Source organism: Ciconia boyciana, chromosome 1 (assembly GCF_034638445.1).
Source record: "Ciconia boyciana chromosome 1, ASM3463844v1, whole genome shotgun sequence".
Taxonomy (NCBI): domain Eukaryota; kingdom Metazoa; phylum Chordata; class Aves; order Ciconiiformes; family Ciconiidae; genus Ciconia; species Ciconia boyciana.
The window spans coordinates 143,875,671-143,900,822 of record NC_132934.1 but is presented as its reverse complement, the minus strand read 5'-3'; the positions used below and the strand labels follow the sequence as shown (position 1 = coordinate 143,900,822).

At 40.6% G+C, this 25,152-nt stretch overlaps 1 protein-coding gene across 3 annotated transcripts in view; it reads right to left on the bottom strand.

Moving 5' to 3' along the window:
• The window catches only part of P2RY8 (P2Y receptor family member 8), a 36,765-nt gene that overhangs the window by 6,000 nt on the left and 5,613 nt on the right, over window positions 1–25,152 (bottom strand). The window contains exon 3 of one of the 3 annotated variants that reach the window (XM_072849554.1): window positions 15,718–15,904. The exons of the other annotated variants lie outside the window; for them this stretch is intronic. The gene's annotated coding sequence lies outside the window, so the exon portion shown is untranslated. The remainder of the gene's footprint in view (window positions 1–15,717; window positions 15,905–25,152) is intronic. 3 annotated transcript variants of the gene reach the window in all.

Here is a 25,152-nt window from a genome sequence, read left to right as displayed (position 1 = left end):
GAGTGCAGATCCAGAAAAAGCACAGCTACAGCAGCAAGAAGCTCAGTGGGGGCTTATTTATATTGTTTCTTGACCTGATCAATTTGACATAACACTTCAAATGTCAGCTGAAAATATTCAGAAGCAGTGAGAGTCAGTATCAAGTGATGTTAACTACTATTGCCAGTCTTTCAGGAGCCTCTACCTGAGCTGTTGGAAGCCCAGAAAAAGGCACAAGAAAATAGGAATTGCAAAGAAGTCAGAGATGTGTTCCTAATATATCATGCACATGACACAGAGCAAACATGTTCCAAGTAATGAAGCACGTCACATGATCGCAACTGATCAAAAACCCTTTGAGCCATATCCATTGCAGATTAAATTCTGTTCTTGCCAGTGGAGCTATATCAAGAATGAAACTAACTCTTTAGTTTTCGGGGGAACTTGAAAAAGCACTCACTGACACAAAGCTCTTGGAAAAAACCCTTAATGCTATCTATTTCAGCTCTTCTATCTATGACTTACCATAGTAAATACCTATTCATGAACTCTGTTGCCTCAAAAATCCTTCTCAAGTGGCACCCCTTTGTGCCTAACAACCCTAAACTTCACAAAACAAACAGAAATTTTTTTATCTATATCAAAGTATCTACAGAGCTCCAATAATAAGCCTTTGCAAGTGAAAGATATTTGCTCTCACAGGCTAGGGGATCTCACCCCTAGATAATATTCCTATAGAAATCGTATGTACTTGGGAGGTAGGAGTATAGGTGAAAATTTCCATTAAATCTGTCACACTGATCATAAAACTATTGCATACCTCTTACATTCAGTTTTGTGTTAGGGCTAATCACAAATGTATTTTCTTCTAAACTTGCTTTTTCTGGGAGCCCGTCCTGATAAGAAAGAGATAAAAAAATGCATGCATAGATGCTGCAGTACGCAAAACAAGTGTCAGGATTCGTGGCCTGGCTAAGGGCAAATTTTATGCACATGTGAAACACTACTTTCAATAAAACACAAGTGCCTCCCAAATTTAAGGGTTGAAAGGTACCAGACTTTGTGGTTAGGTGCCTACAAGAGCTCTCCAAAAGGATGATTCAGATGTTCATCACAAGGAGCAAAAGAACGATGCGATGGTTCCCTAGTGTCTTCTGCAGGGGAGGAGGGGGCATGCAAAGCACACAGGGCTGTTGTTGCAAGTCATTCTCCAGGGCAAATAGCTTCTTGGGGAAATGTGGAGTACAGAAAATCCTCCTTCCAACTTTGCCTTTCCTTTTGCCAAATCCTTCTGGGGCTCTAATCCTGAATTGCTTGTTCAGGAAAGCCAGGACTAGCAGAAATTCCTGCTCTGAGTCACCCTTACTTGTGGTGCTTTGCTTTTTAAATGCCCAGGTTAAGCTGCTGGAACCACAATGTGGCATTTCAACATACTTTACCTCTCCCATTATTGTGTCTATTTGGGTTTAGTTAACGCTGTATTTGTATTTTCATCTCGTTCAGGGTAACTTTATGTCCTTCCCCCACTGCAACCACAGTCTCTGTCTGTCTCTTGGGGTTTAACTTGAAAATGTCATCAATCAAGTGAGAAAGTAACCTTTACGAAGATTAGAATTAGATTCCCCTTACATTTTATGAGTTACTTCCTTTCAATTTCAGGTTTCCAAGACAATTCAAATCAGTGGAGCTTGCATGGATTCTCTGCAAGAGAAACTTTGCTGCAGGATAATTTTAAAACATCAGCCCTCAGCTAAGGTTTCATATGCCTAATTTGTAAAAATATAGTTCTGTTGCATAAATAACCTTGTTAGAAAGACATGGTTTTGCTTTTATTTTAGGGAGAGCTATATTTAAACTATGACAGGCAAAGGGACATACAGGTAGACTGAAACAAAATCTCAGTAAGGATTCTTCAGGTGGGAAGATCCAGTCTTATTGCCATTTACATCAGCCCTCAAGCTTCTGACATAGAAAGAGAAATGCTACACTTTTCTGCTTGCCTCATTTCTGAAACACTTAGTGGATGGATGTATTTTAGTTTTGTATTAGGAACTAAGAGCAACTACAGCCTCTGAAGTAACCCTCGCTGAATCCCGGTAGGATTTCTTTGCTCCTCTTCATACCCACTGGCTTATGGCACTCTGGACAGAAAGCTCACTTGGAAATTCAGTAATGCCAGGTTTTCATCCAAGCTGTAACTATAAACAAAGGTGACAGCCGTTTAGTGCCTTTTTGACAGGAATGATGATTCCTTTCCCTTCAATTGACAGAAGATGACAAATGAAACATTAAAGAGTATACTGAAAATCAAACAGTAAAAAATCAGAAGAGGACTGTGTTATTTCTTTTCCATGGAAGAGCAACAATAGAGATGTGTCTACTTTCTTTTTAGGGGACTACTAAATAAAACTGATGTGTTCCCTCTCTTACATCTATTCTCTTCCTGTTGTCGATGTCAACTGCACCTGCGAAAAAGACTGAAAAGCCTGTGAGCCAAATGAAAACCAGAGTTACCATTTTATAAAAAGTTTTGTGATTTGTTTTGTGATTTGAGATGGAAAAATAAATTTCAAAACATATCATGCAGCAGAAAGCCTTCCAAAACCTATTCTGTTTCATCATTTTAGTTTCACTACCTGTCAACGCACTGTTGTGTAGAATAAAAAGATCTTATTTCATAAATTCTTTGATATTGTTACACTTTTGGAAAGACACCCTTCCAGCTGAAGAATGTAGGATGGTATGTTTCAGATTACAGCAAAACCAAACTGAAATGCAATTTCAACTCAATTTCAAACATTCAGAATGAAGCAAAACGAAAGCACAGATTTTACCGTAAGAACTTAGAGAATTCATGTTACCAGTTTTTAATCAACACAAATGTGGCTGAAGAATGTATTTTGTTTTTTCTCAAAAGACTGCATTTTTTGAAAAAGAAATTTATTTTATTTTTTTACTTGCTCAGCTTAATACTATTACAAAGCCGTAACAAGAGCTAAAGGGCTAGGATAGTTTATGTCTACCTAAATGTAGCTAAAACTGGTGAAAACTTAGGGATCCTCAGTATGCAGTATTCCTGCTGGGGATTCAACCCCTCCTGGACTGTCTGAATTGCTAGTGAGATGAAAGAATATTAGACAAGCACAGAAAACACACTTAATTTCTATTGTAGACTGAGTATGAGGAGAAGAAGGACCCAGAAAGCCAAGGAATCAGGAGCCAGTCATCTTGACTTGTGGGAAAAGTGACAAACACTTTGATATTTAGATAGAGTAAGGGGTTTTAATATGAATAACAAGAAGAAAAAGTGCCCTTTTGTAACACATCTCAGTTATCGTTCCTAAAGCATGATTGATGCGATTCAGAGAAACACTTCTGCAAATGTTCGAGTTCACCAAACTGAGGAATGTAAATGAGTGCATCTCTGATTGTGTGTTCCTTGAACTGGACATGGGCTTTATGGAAAGAGGCTGCAGGTTTTGTCTGGATGGTTCTTTCTCACCCTTGCAATAAACTTTCATGCACATTTTAGCTTGTAGGGTTACATTTCCACATTTCTACAAGCCAAGGGTTTGGTTCACTCAGTCAAGATCTGAACCTAAGTCTTCTAAGAAAATTCTTTGTATTGTGCCTTCCCTGTTCTTTTTGCTGATTTCTTTTTTTTTTGTTGTTTCTGTTGTTTTGTTCTGAGTATTATTATTGCAAAGATCAGAAACTGTTGCTGAGCCTGTAGTTATGTTACCACAAAGGCATTATTTCACACTAAGCTTTAGCTTATCTTCTTTTAAGAATAAATACATTTGAGAAATGAGACTTCTACCCTCTGTGCACTTGTGTGTACGAGTATTTCTGAGCAAACAAAACAAAACTGAAAACATCTAGCTAGCTGCAATATTCCTGACCTTCTATGTCCTTTAGCTTTAGAAAAATAAAACTGTTCTTTACTTCTTATTTTTAACCAAAGATTATTCAGATAAAGGACACAAGAAAAACAGATGTATGCCTTCACTGAAAAAGATGGCATTTTTTTGATTTTTACATGATTTTTACAATGAAAGAGTTACTTTATAATCACTATATTAATCAAAAACACTTGCGGAGACAAACTTCAGCCTTTATCTTAGTACACCTAGTCAAAGTAAACCCTGTGGTGGTTATAGCTCTGACCTCAAATAGTTAGGGCAAGGTAAAACAAGAATGTCTTCTCTCCACAAGGATTTCACATTGAGAGGTAAAAAAACCCTCTATTTTTTCAGTAAGAAAATGTGGAAGCATTACGAGCTTTAGTGTAGTGGAAGGGTACGTGCCTGTTGAGCTTGTTAGCAATCTAGATGAAAGCAGCTTTATTCAAAAGTGAAGAAAAATAATCCTATCATTTCTGCCTATTAGAGAGTGCTTCTGTTCTCCAGCCTGAGAGAGTGCAAGTGGGCAGTTTCCAAGATACAGCCAAAGAAGACTTACTAAGTGTGAAATCTAAATATACAGGTGAGAGGCAAAGAAATATCACAAGGAAATACTGTACCGATTCTTCAGAACTAGCTAAGTAGTAAAATTAACTGTACATAGCTACCTTTACACTCCCTGTGTCTGTCCTGGACTATGCAGTTTTGCTGATAGTTGAATTTTAGTTCACTTGAACCTTCACCTTTGCTAACCATAAATTAGCAAAATTGGGATTCTGTGGTGGTGTTAGCAACGTTCATCCTAATTTAGATAAGGTTTGCATAAACACAGCCACTATCATCTGTGTCGATAATCCTGTTCAGAGTGAAACTAGTCAATGTGGTCTTTAAAAAGTTCATTTCTGCAGTAGTTAGGTTTATGGAAATACTAAGGCTGTGAGCGAGTATTGACAAAAACCTCTCTGCATCTGAAGCATGATTCTATGACTGCAAGTGCTAGTTACTCTACAAAATGAAGCAGTTTGCAGTTTTCTTTATTGGTGTGCAATATAGTCAGCTTTTAAAAATTCTGTGAGCAAAACCTTAGGTCAATTGAAACCCATCTTGTGTAACTCCACTGATAGATTTTCTAGGCTGGTTTAAATTTCAGTCAGAGTGAGCATCCTAAACTGGATTTAAAGAGGTTCCAGTTTATGGGCCAATAGCTAGAACATTATATATATGTTGGTCTTTCCTGCATACACAGACTTTGTAAGCTTAATTTTTTTCAAGCCTGATATTTTAAAAAGGATTAGCAAAGTTAAGGGAACCCCTTTTAAGAATTCAACATAACAGCCCAGGAATTCATTCTACAGGACTTACACTCCTCTGCAGCCACTGCCCATGTGCATGCTCTTATTTCCCAACAGCACGGGTAACTTGCCTTTTGGTGAAATAATGCTATCTTGCACGTATCATGGAGGAAGAAAGTGCATGCAAGCAGTTATTGAAATATTGCTGACGCCTGGCAGCAAACCTTGATATCATTCGACCACAGTTTTTGTCAGATGGAGCATGGCCATGGACAACCAGCTTGCAAAACTCCTTTTAACCACTCTGGTGGACATTCTGGGTAGTGTGAAGTTGTCCTGTGCCAGAGGGCCCTCCTGCAGGTAGCTTGCCCCTAAACTATTATTACACAATATTGAGTTATATCAAGATGATGAAGATTTATGTTTTTATAGAACTTTGACCACAGAAAGTGCCTGGTCAAGTCTAAATTTAAATAGCACATGAACTGATTTCCTTTATAACTTTAAATCTTTCAAATATAGTCTATGTCCAGGATTGACAGACAACGGCTTCCGGTCTGCAATTACTTCCTACTGCAAGTAATTGCCTCACATAGCTGTTGTGAAAGTCAGAGGAAAAAGTAGTCAATCATTTCCCTTCTGACCTCAAATGCCAGGAAAAGAAGTAACAGTTTGTTGGCACAAGCTGTTTGTGGTAGACAATATGTCAGATTCCCAACAGAGAATCCCTCAGTCTTCAGAAAACTGTATGGTCTTACATTGAAACTGTATGGTCTGATTGGCATTTTACAGCAAATATATATATATATATATATATATATATAAACACACACACACATGAACGTATGTGTGTATATATATATTCTATTTTAAATCTCTACTTCCTATCTTTTCATCTCTCTTTTCTGTGAAACTCTTTTTGAATGTTTCCTCTCCTGTTCAGTCCACAAAGGAATTGAGGTGCAGATGCATACATGTTTTTGAAGATTATCTTTAGAGATTAAAAAAAAAAAAAAAGAAAGAAAAAAAAGCTCGCACATTGCTTTTTCTTGCACTTGCACTAAGGATATGACAGTCTGTAGCTGTTGATCGATTTAACATATGGTGGAGTCCATAAACAGGACAGTCAACCAAGTTTTGCATGTGTAGCTGAAAGGATAATTTGGCATGGTATTTGGGAAATGTTTTGAGAAAAGAATGTAGGGTAATTCTAACATTCACGTAGTGTACTGGGGCCAGAAATTGGAAACCGTATTGTTAGGGGTGAACCAAAGAACTTGGCTGAGCATGTAGGCCGTCTTCAGATAGGCCTTCTTCCACTACTTCCACTAGTTGGGCTTGGTATGTACAAAACCTCTTAATACCTTCTAGATAAATAGACATGTGCCCAAAAGCTCACGCTGGACTTATAACAACTGGTAACTTGTAAATACAGGCTGAATTATTGTTCTTCTCATTAAGTAAGGTCTATATGAATATGCAACGTTTTTTCCAGAGCAGTAGCATTGAGTAGCAGGATTTGGGTATAGCTGGCATCTTTATTGACACGTCTTTGCTACAGTTGTGGATTTAGCATCCATAGAAATCTAAGTGTCTATTTTAGGGTGAGTTGGAAAGTGCGGATGCCACTGACTCTACTGGGTGGATCTCCAGCAACTGTAACAGGCTCATATGTAGTCACTTCCATTGTAAATGCAAGTGTTTGAAGCTGAATCCAGCCCATTTTAAACATCCCATTGATTCAGATCCTGGTTTCCTGGAGGCCCGTAATTGCCTGGATCCTGTCAAAATCTGAACTAGTCCACTAAAACATAATTGTCCCCTTTCACGTTTGGACTGCCCAGCTGCTACTTTAAAATGACCAGGCCAACTTCCATGTGAAAATGAATTGGCACAGAATAGGACCAAATGCATTATTTTACCTGCACCCATCTTCTTCCACCTGTGTGTCAAAACCTACAGTCAGTTTTATGTGATCATAAAAGTGTTTGTGTAGCAAAGATGCCACAGCTGGGACTCAGAATAAAAATTATTTTGTCTTCTGTTGGTCCTGCTGCTGTACTTGCTCAGCACAGCTCATTTAGCCTTTATTGACAGCCCACCTACAGGACTGGCTGCTCTGCTCTCTCCCCAGATGCCTTCTGAATATACTGGCAGCGAACTCCTGACAGACTGGGTGCTCTCCTGGCTCACACATCAGCTAGAAGTGATTCTCACATCAGCACTAGTGAAAACAGTCTTGGCTGAAAAATGCATGAGACCAGGGGCTCTGTAGGAGCTAAACTGACATGCACTTGGCAGCTTTCTCACGTATCTAATTCTCTGCTCCTGAAAGGGCAAGAAGAGCTAGACGTACAGAAAGAATAAGCCTTGCTTCCTGTCAAACTGTGCCTTTTACTGAAAGGCTTTGATATAAAAAATGGGCTGCTGGAAGATCTTTTGTCTGGCTTGAACCGATATTGTGTCCACTTGTTCCCCTGGACCCCCTGTTAATACCCACTGAAAATAGGTGACCACGTGTATTTCAGCAGGAGAGGTGTGCCTGGGCTGACGAAGGGCCAGTAGGCAGCAATACATGCAATCCAAGGCAGTGGGAAACGTGTGAGCTCTGTGGTTGTCTCCTCGTTCCCTAGCACTTTGGACAATGCTTCCCAGCCTTGCCTGAAGGGAGCAGCGGTTGGGGCTCACCTCGGGTGATCTCCACGGGAAATCTTGCACTGTTGCAACTCTTTCCTTTGTACAGTTTCTTTTCCTGCTCGTTGTCACAGCTCAGAGTGCAAACCCTGAATCGTATCTGTACTACTGAGCTATATATATCACTGTATTTTTCCTGCGTGATGTTCAGTTACCCACATATATGATCTCACAAATGGTTGTGGCTCTCTGCTAGAGAAAGTTTCTTCATTTTTTCAACATTACCACCAGCAGTCAATAGTATTCAAGCTACAGTCATGGGGCACCCTGGCTGATTCTTCCTTCTAATTATGGTCATGTCGTGATCAGGGCATGTGTCTCTAGGACAGCCATGTATCGCCTGCATCTATCTTGAGAGCACCAACTTAGGGCACGTGCAGTACCGCTATGGACCCCAGATGGCATGACCAGGGTTCACTTATCTCGGGACCAGTCTTGCAGGTCTGGTATTCATGCAACTCCCAGCGAAGTCTGAGGCAGCTCTGTGGGCTGTGGGCACAGCACCTCAGAGCTCTTTGCTCGGTAGGCAGAAGCCACCTCACCCCATCCAAGCTCATGCAAACTCACATTGTTCACATGCTGAAAGAACAGAAAGTTGGCTTCTCTGCAAAAGCTCACGGCTTATGTTGAGCATTGATGACTGCAGCTGCACTGCTTGTGGCTGGCATAGGGCACGGTATAAATTCGCATGTGCCTGAACAGCGCTGAGCAGATGTACCCAAAGGCACAGTGAACCTCAGAAACAGCTAACTACAGGAGCAGGTATACTGTATGACCTAGTTTTAAAAGCAGTGTTATATACGCACAGAAAGGAAACAAGAAAGAGCCAACATGATTTTTATTTTTTTCCCTGACTTACCACTTCACACTTTTTTCCTGACTTCTCTTCAGTTTGGCCATTTGATACCAGTTAGAGGTATGACTGGTAACATACAAGAAGTGGAGATTATAAAATGGGAAAAAAAGAAAAAGATTTCTAACAGAAGCTTCACCTCTCGTGCAGTTTCTTCGTGACTACTGGAGCTATCACACTAACACAAAGAGATACAACAGGAATAGCACCCTGAAACCACATCTGCTGTTGTTTCATTCTTCTGAAAGTCCTCGAATGCAGGCGAGACAGCAGGTCAAAGTTCAGCTCTTCAGCTGAACCAAACTGCAAGTGCCCTCATATTCAAGCTTTGGTCTTCCTCTCACTGCACTTAGGCAACTTAAATGCATAAATAAGACAAAAATTGGATTCTATCCTTGTCTAACATACTCTTTTGGAATTGAGAAGTATATAAGTCCCCTAATTATAGTCAAGATATATGCTGATATATTATTATATGAATGTTACCTATGAAATAATCACAGGCAGAATTCAAATGTGTTCTGCAGGTGGTTTTGTTGGGGAGCTAGTCTCTGCTCTTATCAACAGACAATACATTGCAAGAGCTTGTTATTGGCTTTACTTGAGTTCCTCTTTATTGGTAGCAAAATGCCGTGAGATATCTGGATCATCGCTGCTCTGCAAATCATTAGTGGAATCTTGCCATCTTGAGAAAAAATAATGAAGATGCTGTGCTTTGAAGGGTGTTATTTATTGACCTGTGCACTAAAAATTAGTGTCTTATCTATAATTTTTATGACCTTGGCATTTAGCTCCGACTTAATAGAGCTAATTCTGGGTATTCCATTTGTGAACAGTCTGTATCTCACAATCTCTTCTACTACATATATCTGTGGTCTGCTATTTTGAAGCGTATGGGCAAGCAAACACAATCTTGCAATGTAAGCGAAGGTGTGAATCCATATCTTGTCAGCCACTCTATGTATTTGATCTCACTCATACAGACAAAGGAGGCTGCTTACCCCTCTGGGATAAAGTTTTGCAAAACAGCTCCAAGTCACCATTTAAGAAAGTGTAGTCATTACTATACCACAGGACATTCTATACTACAGCCAATATACTACCACCTTATGCCCTACTTTGTCTCTGCCATGAGTTGTCTGCTTGCTCGCATGCTTAAGGTAAATAAACACAGCCGAGATATTTTAAATGATGACCACATGCAAGCAGCACAGGCTGGTATGAGGTGAGAGCAGCCTTAGCGTGATTCTCATGCAGGCCGCGTCTCAGGACAGGGTACACCAGCAAAGTAAAGGAGAGGTGGGAAGCCATCATGAGGACAGGTAAGCATTCTTATTTATCCAGCTTATAAAATGAATATTATGTATGAGATATTATTATGATAATATAGTGATATAGTATTATATATTAAGTATTATATATTAAACATAATTTATATGATATATGTATGTTAAAAATATTTTTTCACTGGTACCACAAGCTGAAATACATATAAACCCCATAATCAACACCCCAAGTGCCAGAATTTATCTCTTTTTTATCAGATGATGTTTTAGCATGATTCATCATATATATGTGTGTGTGTACATGTATATGTGCAGGATATTATATAACTTATGATATTATATTGTATGATCATATATAATAATATATGATATTATTTTACTGTTTCATAGTATAGCTACAATTGATAACATTATTCTGTTTTTAAACTTTTTTTCATGATCACAAGTGAAATTTCAGCTATTTGGATATTAAGTGTTAGTAGGATAAACCTTTAAATGAAAGGAAAACAATCCTCCAGTAGAGGAGCTCCAAGTCCTCATGTAAAAAGTGCTCAGACTAAATTTAAAGTTTGAGTTTCACTAGGTCCAAAACACTATAGAGAAAAATGTGGGCTCCAAAGCTCAGCCAGTCTTAAAGAGAATTTCCTTTTAAGGTGACACCTAAAATTCAACCACCTGGAAAAGTATACTAAGTCTGTGAAATGCAGTGACAAGGACAAATACACAAAATTGCATTAGTTTTTTTTTAAATTTGCTTAGCTGAACCCCTAGACTGGAGAACTTAGAACTTTTGAAGTTTTATCATAAAACAAATCCACATATTTTAAATGCAAGCTTTAGGTGATTCCAAACGTAGCTATATACATAAGGTCTGGTGTGACTCAGTCTTCAATGAGGTGCCACACACTGTAGAAGCTCATTAAGTGCCCTTAACTAATCATCTCCTGACTGTGGGTCAAACTATTGAGGTTTAGCTGAGGTCTAGCTGAGGCTGGGGTCTAACCTCAAGCGAAATATATGACTTTGTCAAAGCAAGAAGGGGGCCCCTGGGTGGCATGAGCTCTCAAAATGAGTGTACAGGACAGAGAGGAACTTGACTACGGTGAGAATTCAGGTGTGGGAAAAGAAAACACAATATTCTTACCCTCTGGCACTTGAAAATGACAAAACAAACACTTTTCCCTTCACCTCAATAGTTTAAAAGGAAAAGGAAATTAAACTCCTCCTGTTCTGCCAAAACCTCCTAACACAATAAAACAAATGCAGTAATCCATCGGAAAAGAAATACACTGAAGAAACTTGCAAAGCACACCGTAAAGGAGCAGTCCCACCACGGACGAGCAGTCCCTGCCTTTCTGAGGAGAACGCACATTTGCTGACAGAGGAACGGCAAGCTGGAGAAAAAGCTCCTACAGATGGGAGGGCCTTCAGTGGCACAGATTAAAATATCACCTGATAAAAAAGAGAGAAATTCTAGCCCTTGGGGAGATGATTATGAGCTTTATAGATATTTCAGTTTGTGTGAAAACTGACCATCGGACATGAAGACCGTGAAACTCATGGGATACGTAAAGACAAACACTAATGTAGTTTTGACGACTGGTACACTTACACTCCGATAAGATACTAATAACAATAGAGCAGTAGGAGACCGTTCTTTGCAGGCAAAATTTGGGTTGTTAGGACCCCTGGAGACCTCTAAGTGATGTGCCCTGAAATATTACTGCATTCCTGCAGCTTCAGTGTGTAACTTGAAAATAGATGTATAGGAAAATGATATAAATGTACTAAGAATAACAGAAATGTTTGGTGCAGATGGCGCTTATTCAGGAAAAGATGGTTTGACCTAAACCAAAACAGGGCAAGGCTTCTGTTACTAGAAGTTAAGGTTATAGTTTTTAAACTAAAGACTAGAGAAAGCCAACTGGCACAGAAAAGTATATAGTTCAGGATGACACATATCTAGGGGTGGGAATGTTATTAAATCCTCTGTATTCTTAGAAAAAAGGACAGGAAAAGGTATTAATAAAGTCCAGGAAGGAACTGGACAAACAGTTTCTACGTGTGAAGTGTATGAAGCAGATCGCGTAAAACAGTCAGCCAGAAAAAAACCCCAGATATTTGTATCTCTACAGATATGTAAAAAGTGTAAAAATGCTGAGGCTGATGACCCTGGTTTTCAGCTGTGAATCTGACCTAATTTAGGCATCTGAGAAATCTGATGAAAGAAAGTAACTGCTGGAAATGGTATGGCCAGGGCACACACTGATATAGCCCTGCCAAAACAGGCCATGTCACTGACGGATCAGTACTATTGTATTACAGGAAGCTTTGTGTCACATCCAGTAAACAATTCAGCTGCGTCAACAAATGAGACTGAATTTCCATGGGCTGAAGGCTGTAACTGCAGGACTGTATCATCAATCACATCACGAGGATGGTAAATGTGGCAGCGATGTGCTTGGGATAGAAAAACAGCTGTGAGAGCAAAAAACACGGAAATAACAAAACCCTTCAAGTACCCCTAAACAAACTGGGCAGATGCGCTGAGGTGTGATGTGTGTGTTCAGGCACCGCAAGTGTGACTCCTCCTGAAACCACCCGCTCAAGATCTGGAGGAGGCTTCTCACAAGACGAGGAGATGCCGCTCTTGACTCAGGGCTCTGTCATCCTGAGCTGCTGCAGCAGCAGGAGCACTGACCTGGGGTCTCCTGCTCCCCCGTCAGGACGCCTTTGTGATATATTTGCCTATCATTGCAAATAAATTTCTACAACTTCAGCTGCTTAATTAAAAAAATAATATTCTATGTCTGTGTGTGAGGTTTGACCCTACCTGTGCTTAGTGGATATGTCTAAGGAGACAGAACTTCTCCTTTGCTTTTTTTTCTGGATCTTTAAAGTGCTCAGCTGGAAGATACACAGCAGGTTGTCCCAGCCGTTGCTTTGGGCCACTGACACAAGCAGCGCTGGATAACGGCAAAGCCCAGCAGAGAGGCAAGCCTACTGGTGAACCTGGCCCTTTGCTACACAGGCACAAAATTAGGTCTTGGAGAAATACCAAAGAAAATTCCAATATCACTGAAGAATCCCTTTTCTTCTTAAAAACACCTCCTGTCCCCAGAAGAGCAGCTGCTCTGACTCAAGGTAGAGAGGGCCCTTAGTTGGTACTCCAAGTGTTGCTTGGTACTAATAAACCACATGCACTTGGGGCCGTTCTCTGCTGCGGAGGTCGGCTGGCCAGGGACAGCCTTTGCCCACGCTATCAGGCTTCTTCAGCAGGGCGATGGCATGCAGCCTGCCTACTTGCAGTGGTCCTGGCTGCTGAACCGTGCTTGGTAGCCGGTGGGGAGAAGTCAGCTAGCACAAACCAAGACTGCACCAGGGAGCCTTCTTGTGAGCTAACAGTGCAGAGAAGCACGTTACAGTGACCAAAAACTTTCCTTGGAGCTGATTAATCTATTAACATTGGTATAACATAAAAATACAACTTGTTGGCCCCCAAGAAATGTGTAATACATGGAAATATCTGATGAGAAATGAGACTTGGTAGAAAACGGCAAGCTTGAAACCTGGGCTCTCGTGAGGGCTTCCCTATCGAAAGGTTTTGGTTCCCTTTTTCGCTCTCTTGTAGTGCCATAGATCTCGAAGGAGAATTGCTGCTGGGAGCTCCTTCGCTGACAGGCACCTGATGCTTTGGCAGTGGCTGAAATGTGATCGCAGACCCCACAGCAGCCACCTTCTCTTCTGAAACCCCAAGGATGCCCTCAGCTTCCTGGGAGTAGAGACGGGACGGTGCTTTTGAAAACACAACCCACCCCCCTGCCCGCTGTGAAGGAAGATCAGCACCAACTACTTTCTCGCTTCTCTTTCTGAGAATAGTGGAGGTCATTTAAATTTTGCTACTACTTAGTTCCCAGCTCTGTTTCGGGACCCATGGCTCGTGCTTGCTCATGGGAAGTTCAGGGGCTTGGGGCCATCTCAGGGTTTTCCCACAGACCTGCCAAGCCTGTGCTCTCCCCAGCCCTGCTGAGATCACCGGGGGCCGGGGCACGGTTTCTGGACGTGTGTATGGTGGCCAGCCTGCCTCTCCGCATGGCATCAGCCAGGCAGTGGAGAGGCCTGGCGGAGCGTGCGAGATGAAGTCACCGATGCCTGTGATAGTCACTTAGCGTTACAGCCCATGGGGGGTTTAATGTGGTTTGGCAAGTGAATGATGGAAAAAGCCAGTGTTTTGAAACTCATTCAGGGAATTGAAGGAAACAGGTCCAAGTGCTTTTTGTTTTAACATCTCAGCAAGTATTTTATAAAAACATAAAGGCAATGTAAATTCCAGGAGAGCAGCTGTAGTATCCCTTCTTTTTCTGTGTGTGTTTCTCTGTCTCTTGCTCTGTCACATTGTCATACACATAGACAGAGAGGGAGAGAGGAAGAAAAGGAAAGCAGAGTTTTAAGCTTTAAAATAAATCCATTTCTTTGAGGATTGGGGTTCAGTAAAGGTTGTGCATTACATTTTCATAACAGAGCCTGGAAAGGCAAAATAAATTGTCACAACCCCTTCTAGCACCAGCCAGCCAGCCATGCAGGTGAGCAAAGCCATAATGCTCTAACATCTCAGATACCAAAGATAAGAGTGCAGTGATAAAAGATGTTTCATCACATGATGTGGGGAAAGTTTTGTACAAGCTAGGACTAGCTGCTCAGTGCAGGTTCCTCTTTCAATTCTCTGAAACTCTTTAAAAAAAAATACACACAAAAAAACAAATTTCAAAAGCGGTTTCCTCAGTTCAAACCTCCCACCACTCCCACACCATGTCTATAGATGTTACCTCTAAGATGTACTATAAACTACACATAAAAGTTACTTGTGTTTGCACTGCACAGACTGATAGTTTTTAGAAGCATTCTGTTACATCATGTTATAAACTACCCTACACAAAAAACAAGGCTTGTTATTTAGTTTTGTTTATCTGTTTCTTTGATGTGAAAGAAATCTATCCTTTTTCTACCAAGACTAGTAGAAAGAGAAGATACCTAGCAACTCACCAGCTAAAACCTATCCTTTCTTTTTAAAGGTTATACAATCACAACAGGAAATATTTTGAAATGGTCACACTAATCACAAGACAGACTACTTTTTAGGCTGAACATGTGTTTATACTAGTCTCCTATTTTTAGGTCACATCACATGCCAACTCCTTGCCATTGCCATTTGTATTTTAATTATAGATGAAATAATAACTTTTGCAGTCTTCAAGAATAATAGGACCATACTTCATTCTTGCTTTGTTCTTACTTGCTATACTCAAATGCATAATCTGACAGAAGCAAAGAGTGAGAACTAGCTAGTTTACATTTAATTAAATGTTTGGCTTTTGTTTGCCTCATAGTTATTGTCTTTTTTTTCTTGTTTCTTTAAGCACTTGCAGCAAAACAATATTTGGGAAAGATGTTAATTTTGGCGTAAGTCCTCCAAAGGAGTTAGGCAGCCAGCTATTTTTGAGGAATCAGTCCTTAGCAGTAGCATTCCTGGCTGGTTTCCATGCAGCTTTCTGCAAAAGCAAAAGCAAAAGCAAGCCTGTCTCCTGCTGCCAAAACTCTCAATGAAAAAGTAGCAATGATACTTTGACCAGGAGATCAGTATGTCAGTGACCTCTCTGCAATGGCACGATAACCAAAACACTATGACTTTCTAGATTAGAGTAAGGATCCACCTTGTTGAACATGCCTGTGTAAAAGGATGGCTCTGGCACTCCAAGAGCACGTCCAAAGTGCTGGGATGAAGTGGGCTGAGGACAACACCCACAACGAGCTTCCTCATTATCACTCCTGCAGAAAGCCATGTCAATAAGGAGATGAAAATGTTATCAACTTCTCTATATCTTCTTGCGAAAAGCCTCCCTGCAATAACAAGAAGTAGATGATTAAGAAGCAGGACTCTTCTGAGAGTTGACAAGACTGTAGGTGTGTCCTTGAGGATGATAATCAGATCATCTTCAGTTCCAGTGCTCTCTCTTTTACTTGCTTGACGCCTTTTAAAAAGTCACTTCCCTACTCTGCTTTAATTTTCTTTTTTTATAATACTAATATATTTGCACTGCTCAGTTACCTCGCTGATGATGGTTTAAGAAATATTAGTGTCTTGCTTTGTAAATGCTCCAGGTGTTATAAGGAGAACAAGCAGCTTCGGAAATTGCTGGCACAGCACCTGCTGTTATTTAACTGAAATCCAGAAAAAACATACTTGCATGCTTACTCTAAGATGAAAACTGTTGCTGTAACACACTACTCATTTACTTAGAAGATTTTCCATGCTTTTCTAGAATACCTCAAGAAGTTAGATATGTTCTGTATCCAGTTTTACAGAAAGTACTAATCCAATTAATTAATTTACTGGAATCAGTGGACTTGTTCTCACGGTTTATAACTACTTTTTTCCCAGACAAGGCATCAAGATGTCTTATGCTATACTCTCTGCAAACCTTTCCATGACTTCTTAAGCCAAAACAGTAAGCTTGATGAAATCATTCAAAAGTTATGACAGAAAGCTCTTGAATGAGTGAGGTTTTGTGCCATCTTTTTGAATGTCTAGTCCAAGCCATATTCAAGGGACTGCATTTGTCAAAACTGTGTTCAGATATTATTCTTTTTAAATTGAGCACTTCCTTGTGCTTTAAATTGTGATATCCAAATAATGAGACTTCCCAAATCAATTATCAAAATAGAAAATTCTTTCTTTACAGGTAGTGGTTTTTTTCTGCCTAAATTATAATAATGCAATAATATCCTAAAGGGAAAAATCTCCACAACCTGCAAGGTACAATAGGATTTTCTGGTTCTCAAATGACTGAATACCTCATATTACAAAAGACAAGGTATGACTTTGTACACTGGATTTCTGATGTCTTGTTCTTGTCACTAGTCAAGCTCAAGAAAGCCGCAGTTCAGCTGAAAACCAGTTAAAAGAGTTTCTTTAGAAACTAGGTGTAAAAAGAGATTGTGGTTAGTTTTGTTCAATCACAAAAAAAGACAGAGACACAGGAAAGCAACAAGTACCTAGAAGCAGTTAATACAGAATGCAAATCCATGGAGAGGCTAGAACACCCACCATCTACACCTCCTCTACCCCGGGTTGTAGAAACATAACTAGGCAGAGGCACCTGCCTGCCCAGGAGCTTCCATGGCCCCAGCTGAGATGTCCCATACCTCATCAACTCAAGGTTAGGCATTTTAGAATGAGGTCTAGAAAACCAGGACACCGAGCAGCAAGCAAGCTAGACAACAGGAAACGCCTTGGTCCCTGAGAAAGCTGCAGCTTTTGACACTTAGCTGAGGGTTTCAAGGAGACTTCTAGCTACAACCATGTATTACAACTGAAATTTCTCCTGGAGCGAGATGCTTGCATCAGTCTTATCTCACAAAAAATGGAAGGATCCGAACCAGCAACAACAGTACTGTTCACATTTCCCAAATATCATTCAATGGCGATGTGGGAGATATGAATTCTTTTGTGTCTTCAGAGTGATGAGATTTGAATCTACACCTCCCACCAAGCAATAAGATTTTCTATTAGTCACTTCATAAACCATATAGATTACATTGAAAAAGGAACTGCAGTTTGGATGTCTTCTCAGGTACTGAACAAAATACTACAGTCTTTTTTTTTCACCCACGGACTTTATATCCCAGTTACACCATGCAAACTGGAACAAATTTGGGTGCAAGAGTAAAGATAGGTTGTAGATAAGTAACTTTAACATGGTGGTTAATGCATTTCTGCCAGAATGGTTGGTTCCAATCAGATTAGGTAAACATCCCTAGTCTGTAGAGAGTGCTCTAAGCCTCCACAGGAGTAAAGGGCACATGGCATTGCCACCTTTCTTCTGGCTGTATCCTATCCAGGATGTACTCCAGTAAGTCTCCAATAAGTGCTTTGACTATTTATGGTATACTAGGTCCTCAAAATGATACAGCGTGTGGAACAGTCTTTCCCCACTCCACAACTGTGGATCATTTCAGGCCTTCAGTCTGAGTTGGGTATTAGGATATACGTGCTTCTGAGCACTTAGTGACTGGGCTTCATAGTTTTGATATTAGGCACCCTTAGCAAAAGCTGAGCAGTTGAAGACCTCAGTCTTGAGTTTTAGCACTTACAGTGACAACAAGAGAGTATTTAGGCTCCTAAAGCCTTTTTTCAATGCTAGCATTAAGGTCGGATATTGGAAATTCCACCTGTGAAGAAATCTTTTCTCATTTAGTGTGAGGTTGGGGTGAATGCCAACAAGTAGGTCAGGCGCATGAACACACAGAGGCCTGACGTTGGGCATATAATGTGAGCCACAAATGCACATTTACCTTGCTCTGCCTTCTAGGATTGTGCCCCTTTTGCAGAATAACCTCCTTGGCTTGTGCAGCTAAATCATCCCTTGGTGAGCATAGTCCCACCCTGGATGGATTGCCTGCACTATTTATTGTAAGCCTCAGTGGCAGTCAAGTAAAAGTACTTGCCTTTCCTGCTTTTGCAGCAGTCCCAATAGCTTTTCTCTAGGTAAAAACTCCTCGCAGGTATTCCATACTCTACTGCCACTCAGTCAGCTAACCAGTCATCCCAGATGATGGTACGTCCACAGACATTTTAACTTTTCCCTTGCCAGACTCCTTGAGAACAGATATCCTGTCCATATATCCTGTCCCAGCAGACTAGGAAAGGCATTCAGCAGAGAAAAGCTACCTGGCTCAACTCCGCATTTTTGTAGCATTCTCCCAGACAGAGTAGTCTGGATATAAGGGACTTGTGGGAGTGGATGAGGGTGAGTCTGGCAGGTGGGTATGGTCCCTTCACTGCAAATCACTGGGCTGAGTACTCGTGTTTCTTTCCCTCCTGACAGGCAGGAGTGCTTCTTGCTGCACGAACATGCCTGATTTCCTGGGTTGTTTAGAGAAGGATGATGAGCCTCGGCTCACAGGGATGTAGGTATCTACGTGCTCTACCTCTTGCTGAGGTCCTTTACATATCCCCTCCTCCGGGCTGGGATGGGAGAAGAACAGTGTAAAGATCCTATATTTACACTGACTACATTTACCTACTAAGAGGGGCAATTACACAGGGAGACACCTAGGAAGCTGTTTTCCCCACTTTAAGGCCAGAGAAAAGGACTTAGTAAAAATGAAAGCTGGGCTCATGGAGTTACAACATGGAGCAGGTTGGCCTCAGAGCGGAGACTAACCTAATGCTTTTTTTAACAGACCTAGGCTCATGGGACATACATGGAGTAGTTTACATACACCTCCTCGCCCCAGCACAAGACCTCATCTATCTCTTGCGACATCCTGTCATTGCTGGTATGACTAACTCGTATCAGTGGGTATGTGGATGCATCACTGTGAAGGACAGGGTTTGAGGAAAGTAGCAGATGATCAGGTCATTTGTAGTGTTGTGTCGTGGCAGATAGCAAGCAATCCTGATACTTCCGATGCAATGTGTGATGTAGGCTTGTCAAAATAAAATGCTATTAGAAGGATGAATGAGAAGACCATAAGATTCTCGATGGTAAAAGCCTGACAAAGCCCCACGCCTACCAAACTGTTGTCACCTCTTCAACCCTATCTTGCTTTTCTGATGAGAAACTGCCTGAAAATTTGCTTGGCTTTCACGCTCCTGGTTGGTTGGGAAAATGCATAGATCAACTTATTCATAGACTGTAAATGAAGAAGAAAAGCACGAGTATCTAAGAGATTGTATATTAAAGAGTTAAGAGGAAGGGAGGAGAAATAAGGAAGTAGTGGTTGAAACAATCTGCTTTTAAGCATACAAAAAGTTAAAAAAGACTTGATAACATTTTAAACAGAGTGTATAAACAACACAGAAGAGCCCCAATCTAGGTGGGTTTTTTTCTGGGGGGCGGGGACATTCAGAACTAGTGGAAACTATAAAGGGAACTTCAGAAATGGAAACTGCACTTTTAGCCAAAGAACAAGCACAGGTTTCTCACCCACCCAGACTGAAACATGAAGTGAAGGGGCTATTTCTGATAATGAGAAGAGAGGTTGGTTTCCAAACTCTTCCAGTGTAGGGTAGCACTATTTTTTCTACCCAGTTATTTAATTTGAGATCTATTGGATCAGAAGTATATAAAACAGAGCAAGTGCAGTAAAGTACTTTACCTTGGGGTTTGCCACTAAAGACAGCTGGACTGTCAGTGTCAAAAAGACAAATACAAACTGATTTGCAAAGAACATTTACATACTCTATAAATCTGATCTAAGAATTCTATGCTGGCTTTTTAGAAATTATACTATAGTTGGCTGTCTCTCCACTGGGGAAATATTCCTGTCATTTGTCATCATTGACAGTAGTGATTCAGCAGCAGTACAATCTCTGTAGGCCCAACATAGAAAAAAAGTTGTAACACTAAAGTCACTGTGTCTTACAGATGTGGGTTCAAAAAAGTGCTTTCATTTGCAACTGTCTGTACATAGGGCATTGCCAAAATCTACGGCACCGCGTTTCACCAGTGTGAGTGGTCGTGGAAAAGAATTTAGATTAGGGATGGTTTAGGATTAATTTATTTCATAAGTGAAATAAATGTGAATAAAATTAATATAAAATAAATAAATAGATAAAAATGAAAGAATTTCATCTTGATGTTTAGAGCTATTTACTAGTTTAATTGCTGCGAGCTTAACTCTCTGCTTCTATATAATCCCATTTAACACTTACACATGAAGCAATAAGACAGCATGTAACGGTCTGTAAGATTTTTATTTACCAGCATCACTGTGAGTTGTCTATCTTCACTGCCTTTGATGGCTACACATCAAGAGAATTAAGCTTTGGCTCAGATCTCGAAAAAGGAAATAATCACCCACAAGGTAGTCTCTACAGCACATTTCTACTCCGGAGGAGGACAGCATTGAGGCATTAATGTTCACACAGAAAGCGCAGACTAAATCTATTTCAAGGGAAGCTTGGATGTCTGTCTTCTTCCCAGAAGAAAGTAAAAGGGCACAACGGCACTGGGCTGCAGAAATGGAAGGCGAGGGCCAGGACTCTGTGGACCACTGTGGGGATAACGTGCACCAAGATGCTGGGCCAGGCAATGCTTTCTATGAGCCAGTCAATAAATACTGTTCACAGAAACAGCGTAGGCTGCTTGGACTTAAAAGTGAAAGACTCTGTTTTTTCAGTACACCTTCTTACCTGACAAATGAGGTTTGCGGGTGGGCATGTGGCCTCATCTGTAGGGGAAGGATGTGATGTGGGATAATCCAGAAGGGGATTTGGGAGTCCTGGGTGACTGTCAGCCAGCGCAGGCATCAAACACTTCCACTTGTTCACTTTATCATTAAGTTAGAAGCAAGAATATAAACAAAACCCAAACAACTACTGAGCCCAGCTGCCATTCAGCTTTGTTTGAAAAGGATCTTTTGTCTATATTCACAGGTCTGTATTTCCCCTCTCTCCCTCAATAAATGTGAATGTGTTGGTTAATTCTAGCCAAATTTGACAAAGGGTGTAGGTCCCAAGATTAATTAAGTTTCTGTGCATTGCATAAAAATATTTGGCCAATTGGATGAAAGCCTGGGATTCAGACATTTATAATTCCACCTAATGTTTTTTTTGTTCATTTCCCTGATTTCTGCAACTGCATATGGTTTTCTGTGTGTCATGGCCATAATAACTCGGGATAAGGTTGTAGTCATGTGAAATGACAATAATGACAATCTTTGCTATATACTAATCCACTGTAAGTCACAGAATTGTAGGAAGAAAATAGGCTAGTGTTTTCTACTGCCCACAGAGACACTGGAGAGCTTCTTGGTGTTATCTCCCCTTTTGGGAGAGTGTCACCGGGAGTCTCATGCTAACTTCTCAAAGTGCCTCTCATCCATCCCTTTTCCAGCCTGGGATCAAAGCAATAAAATTGTAGCTCAGAATAAATGGCAGAGTATTTCATGTGGTTACAAAAACCAGCCTGCAAACCCTACGCCAAGTCCTGCTTGACTCAACACATGACAGACTCAATTTATGAATGGGCCAAGACCCAGTGAACACATTTATCTTACATTGAAGGCAACAGGAAGTGAGAGCATTTAGCATTCAGCTCTCTTGGGCCTACAGTTGGACACAAAAATATCTTTGATATAGAAGCGTGACTTATTTCTAATGCCTGGCACACTTTGAATTTCTGGCCAGTCCTTTATGAATAAACCCCTACTTACTCAATTCTTTTTTTCAGATTTACTAGAAAAGTTTAAGCTGATGATGTATGGAAGATGAGAACTTTTTTCTTTGCTGAGACAGGTGGAGGTAGAGGAGTATTTACAGCTCCTGTAGCATGTTAGTCTGAACTGTTGAATTGTTGGCAATGGCAAGCTGCAACACTACGTTTTTTATTTCAGACATGAGGAAGTCAAATCCCCAGGTGCCCCCAACACTCTTTAGAAGTAGGCAAAGATGCTTCTGACCACCTATTTTCCCTTCTACACTTCTGACCACCTATTTACTTGACTGCACTAGTCCCAGAGACAAGTTAGAGCAGCCAGAACAGTAGGCACAACCAAAGGAGATTATATTTCTGTAGTACAATTTGTCTCTCTCTGCTCTCCTATTGCTAACTGGCGTAGGAATAATCTTTCCACATGCTGACGTTCCCTGTATAACAAAGTGATCCCCAGGCACTGCTGTGAGAGACTTCAAAGTTAATTTTTGCAGTACTGCAGCAGCAAAAGCTGGGAGGTGCTGAGAATCCACCCCATTCAGTGTAAACATTTTCAAGCCGAGGGTAGACCAACCATCTATGTTATTGATATCCAGATCGGCTGTGATCTCTGCCTCTCACATGTGGGGGTAATCATGTACTCATGTAAGACAGCCCACAAACATTATCAGGAATAGACATGTGACTCGAGCAAACCTTTCAGCCTACTGTAACATGTAAAACCGCACCATGTCCTGTTAGTTTCTCTGAGAAGTGTTGTTGATAGAAAACTTTTCATTTAAAAAGCTGAAAAAAAACTTTCACAAGTATATATGATTTAAAATCTCAAACGTTTAACATATGCTGAACCTGAAACATCTCAGTGATGAGTTTGTGAGGCTATTTTATCCACCAAGACCGGACTTTAAGGTTATGTATCTACACAGCAGAGAATTGCTGAGATCACAAAAGCCAGTCATCTAGCAGGAAACTTCATTCTTCATGGTCTTAGAGGTGTTAACGATATCTTTATGATCCACGAAAGAAATGTGTGACTGAGAAGGCATGTCTTCATGTGAAAGAGTGGGTTCCAGATATTTTCTTTGACAAGCATGTACAGATTTAGCTCATGAATTGGGCTGATAAAGAGATGTTGTATGCAATGTGCAAAGCAGTGTTTAGTTCAGCTTAAGGGCTTGATCTTGCTCCTGCTTAACTCAGTCTCACATTCTTGTACTAGCAGCCAACTTCTGTTAGCTGCAATCATGGATAAGCTGCAAACTTTTTGACTAACTATATATTTCTAATGACCACAACAGCTCTGATCAGTGTAATGATTATTTAAGCACTGTGTAACTGAGATGATCAGCTTTGCAGAGACCTGGGATTGAGGGGAGGAGAAGTTGTCCTTTATGAAAATATCTAGTCTTTTCCTTCTTTGTCAAAATACTCACAATGTTCATATACCTCAGGAAGGTTACTGCTCTAGCAGCCTGGACAAATAAACAGCTGAAGAGCCTGGCAGACAGAATTTCATCAGCAAGTTCTCCTGGTTGCTTTGCAGTTTAATGATCCTACTAGTGAAAAGCTGGAAGTCAACAAGCTGAAGGGAACCAATCAACCCAGCTGCCAAGAAACTTTACAAGTCACCTGGCTGGAAAATGGACAAGTTTAAGCCTGCCCATTTCCATTTGACCTTTGTTGGAACCAATGCACTCCCATCAATTCTCCAAAGGCAAAATACCCCATCAGAAAGAATTAGACTTTTTTTCTCCTCATTGGTCAATGAGTGACACTACACCCTATGTACAGTGCACTGTTCAAACTCTTGTCCTCAATACCAAATAAATAATTTATTTGTGGGCATTTTTGTGGCATCCAGTGTTGTAGCACCAAAGTGCTTCAAAAAGACCCACAAATTTCTTCTTTGCAGCCTTCCTGTAATATGAAGATTATTTAACCCCATATTATGAACAGGAAAATGAGGAATGGAGGCCCTGAGTTGCCTAGGACCTGATCTCTAAGAGCATTTGGCATTACATAAAATATTACAGTTTCAAAGTCACATTTCTATTGACTATATCTGGACCTGTGAGTACTCAATACTTCTGCAAGTCAGACCCAGGTGTCTTTTAATACGCATTTGAAAATGAGGAACTCAGAGTTGATGCCTGTTTCTGAAAGCTTAACCCCTTGAAGCCAGATCTGAAACAGGATTTCAGGCTCTGTAAGATGAGCATCACATGGCTGGAAGGATTAAGGCACCAATGAAGACTTAGGTGTCTCAGAATGGGATCTGAAATAGTCAGCAAAATGATGAGAAACAGTGTGAAATCAGCATTCTTCACATGCCACTCACATAGGCCATCTGGAGGAGACTATGGATGAGCCTTGGAAAAATGAAAACTTGGGGGGAAAAAAAAAAAAGTGAGTGTCACAGAACATCCTCTCTCTCGCAGGAAAGGTACTAGGAGACCTGAGCCTTGAACCTCTTTAAGAAGGTTCCTTTTATGAAAATTCCTGGTTGCCTTTTCTTTCTGGGGACTGAATATGATTTGCTACAGTCTTTTAAGATGGTTGGTAGAAGAGAAACACTTCCTTGTCTAAATGATAGAGTAGCAGTTAAGGTCAGGAAATAGATGCCTCAAGTTGCCTCCCAAGATTGACCATAGGACTTACTATCTGAGCAGGAGATTGTTTTAACCACAAAGCTGCTGGGTACTGCCCATATTTCACATCAAAGATGCGCAATAAAAAATTATAGACATGACAACTCAGAGAAAGATGAAAACACCATGCAGGAGGGCAAGAGATTCTCTAGCCTAGGGACAGGGGCAGTCATCAGCTGTAAGGCAGTGGACATGGCCTGATATCTACTCTTTAGATTGGCCTTTGGGGTTATCTAGTGACTACTTAATGTGAAAAGGTGTCTTTGAAGACGAGACTAGA